This window comes from Diabrotica virgifera, chromosome 10 (assembly GCF_917563875.1).
Source record: "Diabrotica virgifera virgifera chromosome 10, PGI_DIABVI_V3a".
Classification (NCBI taxonomy): Eukaryota; Metazoa; Arthropoda; class Insecta; order Coleoptera; family Chrysomelidae; genus Diabrotica; species Diabrotica virgifera.
This window is the reverse complement of record NC_065452.1, coordinates 67,390,811-67,395,060: the sequence shown is the minus strand read 5'-3', so window position 1 is coordinate 67,395,060 and position 4,250 is coordinate 67,390,811. Positions and strand designations below refer to the sequence as shown.

Sequence of the window (4,250 nt, the reverse complement as noted above, 5' to 3'; positions counted from 1 at the left end):
GGCATGGATGCCAAATTTTTGTCGAAATAAAAGATGCTAATCGAATTTCTAACTGTCTAAGAAATTTCCTGCTATTTCTATTGTTGACACTTGACACACATATTTGTTGCATATTTGCGTTTGTGGAATAATGATATCTACCTGAAGAGGTATTTTGTAAGTTTCTATCAATTAAAAACCACGATTAATTTAAAAAATTTCTTTATTCAACTATATCTACGTTCACAATATTTAGAACTTGAATTAAATTCTATAATTAAACTATATTATGAATTACACCATGGCTATTTTGTCATGGTACACTACCTTCATTATTGAAATACCATAAAAAAAGTTTATCCTTAGTTTGCTTGGCGTCTCTGGAAATACTTATATAATGTTATCTCTGCATATCAATGAGATTAGAATCTTCTGTTCTTAAACCATTCCTATTGTCATCGTCTAAGCTTCCAATGGGAGTATAGGTTGAAGCATATTTACTTCTCAAAAAGTTATGGAGTACACAATATGTCATGACAATGATATATACAGTTTTTAGATTTAAATTAATAGTGGTATGGAAAATTCGAAATCTGTTAGCTAAAATACCAAAGGCATTTTCTACAACTCGCCTTGTCCTTGACAGGCGGTAATTGAATATTTTGCGTTCATTTGTTAATTCTCTTTGATTAAACGGTTTTAAGAAATGTGGCGCTAAGGCAAAAGCTTCAACACCAATAAACACATCACTAAGCATTTTATCTGAACCACTGAGGCGATCAAAGACTGGAATTTGTAATGTATTTTCTTTTAATTTGTTGTAAAATATTGTTTGCTCTATAACACCTCCATCACAAATTCTCCCATTCACACCAAATTCGTATATTATGAACTCATAATTAGCATTTACAACTGCCATCAAAACCATACTATGAAATCCTTTATAGTTATAAAAATAGGAACCTTGCCCATTTGGTGGAATACTCTGCACATATTTGCCGTCAACAGCACCGAAGTAATGGGGAAAGTTCAATCTTGCTTCAAATTCCTTTGCTATATGTTTCCATTATTCTTGTGGCTTTGGAATCTAACAAAAATATTTTTTTAGGATTTCTCTGACACAGTTTCCAGTACAGAACTGCCACAGGAATCTCCAGTGGAGTTGCAACCGCTCTCACGGACGTCCACAAATCAAGTTACAAAACTGTTACATGACTCTCTATTGGAGTTGCAACCGCAATTGGATAAAAGTGAAATTCGAATAATGCCAGAAATACTATAACCGTCCAAAGTGATAGTGTGAAATTAGAATCAAATGATTATGTATAAATCATATTGATAATAATTATAAATAGTAGCTGTATTTTTTAAATAAACAGATTTGATAAGTTATATTATTTTTCTACAGTTGGTATGTTTTAATAAATATATTTTAAGACTACTGACAGTATTGTTGGTACTTTGGATCTTTTATTTATAGTAGAGGATCCAATATAATGTCGATCTGCACCGATCTGTTTAATAATGGATTAAAATTATTGGATATGTAATTTAGTATGGTAACAATTATAAAAAACAAGGGGTGCCCGATATAATTTTGTTCTGACTATAATTAACATGCATACATACATACATAATCGAAAACCTCTTATACCCGAAGGTGTCGAGGTGTACAAGCTCTCTTAAATTTTTTTCTACAAATGTACACCACTCTTTTCTGTCTCTAGCTAGTTCCTTCGGCTCACTATGTCTTCCCTCTTTCTTTGAGAATCTTGCTTATGCTATTGTTCCATGTTTTTCTTGGTCGTCCTGTACAGTGTATGCCAGTAGTAGTCTCATTTACGCATTCAGTATTATTTTCTGTCATCCATGGTTGAAATTTAGCGTATTCCTTGTCATAGATACGTTTATTTGGTAATAGATTCTGTCGCTTTATTGGCTTTTTTTTCAGAAATATCGAATTTCTCTTGCATTCTGACTTTTTTGACAATTTCACATAGAAAAACTTTGTTTATGTTAATACCAAATTGCTAACCAACATCACTTTTCTAGCAACGGTACTAAATACCTGCTGCGATACAGTATTTCTTCTAATTTATTATATTATAAAATTAAAACTTTAACTGACGCAATGAACCGCTATGACACAAAATTTTATATTCACCACGTGCATAATTATGTAATTTATAAGCTTGTCGCCCTTAGGGTATAAACATCTATTTAATGCCCTTGATACATAAATAACTATTTAATATATAAAAAAAGTAATTTTTTAATTATTCATTAATTATAGTCAAAACAAAATTATATCAGGCACCCTTTTTTTTATAATTTGTAAACATACTAAATTACATATCAAATAATTTTAATCCATTAAACAGACTATTAAAAGGCTATTAGATTAAATTAGAGGAATTAGGGATGGTGCCAAAAGAATGTGCAGATAAAATTCGATTACGAAAACGTCAAAAATTACAGAAAATTGGATGCATATGCAGTAGTCATATAATATTAAAAGTAAATAATGTCACAAATGAGGTTTCTATGACATATTTCAAAACACATTATTATGGCGTGTTTTGGGCATGATATAGTGTTGAAACATATAGACCATTAGCACTAAAAACATAGGAATAAATCGACTTTTAAATACAGCACCTAGAGACTTTAAACTTTTCGTGTCTAGAAACGTGTCTATGGTCACGTCACCTTCTGGATGCACTACCTGGTGCCCAAGATCACTGCTAAGGCATGTTGTCTTCTGGAGTTTGGAGGATTTTTGAGCACCGGGGGTCATTTCCACCCATTTTTCTATAGTATACCTTTTTTCTGACACCATCCTAAACACAATACAAAAAGTTGCAAATCTCTAGGTGCTGTATTTAAAAATCGATTTATTTTGTGCTAAATGCCCTGCTCTAATATTCGCATTTGGAATTACTGCTAATAATATAATAAATCCCTTTTAATGCACCAATTTAAATAAGACTCCTATTATCATTATAACAAACATCACAAATTTTAAAAAAACAAAGCTAGAACAACCTTGGACAGTTTAAAAGTCTCTCTATATTCAGTAAATAAATAAAACAAAAAACAATTCACAAGTAAGTGTAAAGGCAAAAATTATTATTTTATGATACCAATGTATGATACACATATTATAGGTTAAGTCAGAAGGGAAATGTCAAAACAAAACTACAACTTCGGAATGGACTAAATACCTATTACTGTGTTTATCCGCGTCTAAAAAGTCGATTGCCATTTGTTTGGAGCTTCTGTCATGTGCAGTGGTCATGTGTCACATAATATTAATATATCTACGTCGCCGCGTCTCACCATCAAATAATTTGAGCAAACTTGACGTACGAGAGGAAGTACGTCAAAGTGACGTCACAATTGCAGTTTGTTGAAATTCTAAAAATCGGTGTTCTCACGATCAGTCTAGTTTGATCAAATTTTCTGTATTAAGAGTTGTCTAACTTGTTTGAACTTAATCTAATCCACAATGAAAATTGAAAATGAAATGAAAAGGCTGGAGTGAGGAGTGCTGAAGGGAGTTGTGACTTTACTTTGTTGTCAAGTACTAAGTAGGGCACCTATTACCACTGTTCGGGCATATCAGGCAGAAAAAATAGAAAAGAAAGAATGTAGGCTAGACCTGGACTTTTTCCATGAAATGAAAGCCCTAATAAAAACTAAATTGTGTACAAGAAGACATTGGGAAAAAATACATCTATGAGTGAAAGCATCAACAGTGCGAACAGGTACGAATCAAAGATTGAATTAACAGTATGTATTTATATTTAAACAATATTGTTCTTTACATTACAGATTAATTGTTGCTTTACGCTATGTAGGCACAGGGCTCATTAAAAAGGGTAAGCTTTTCCACGACAATTGCATATAATTTTTGTAAATTAGCAATAAATTGAATAGCAAATGGCAGTTTTCACATTGTCTAGAAGCTATGGATGGAAACATGGTGAACTTTCAACCTCTCAGAAGGGATACTATAGAAATTATAAAGGAACTGACGGCCATTACTTTTTGCTGTATTATATTATGCAGATGGTCAATTTCTTATTGCAGATATAAGAAGAAATGATCCAAATATATCAGATTTGAATTTCAGATTTTTTAATAGCTATTGGTTAGCAACATTCGGCTGTGAATAAGTTTAAAATGTAAATTATTTTAGTGCGTTTTTAGTTAAACCTTATTGTATATTTGAAGATTTACAATTATTATTACACTGATAATTAATATAA

General features: G+C 31.5%; 1 long non-coding RNA gene across 1 annotated transcript; it reads left to right on the top strand.

Moving 5' to 3' along the window:
- Positions 1 to 3,334: 3,334 nt before the first annotated feature.
- Positions 3,335 to 4,250, top strand: LOC126893288 (uncharacterized). Its single transcript, XR_007701117.1, has 2 exons — positions 3,335 to 3,746; positions 3,814 to 4,250. It is a non-coding gene; the product is annotated as an uncharacterized LOC126893288 (long non-coding RNA).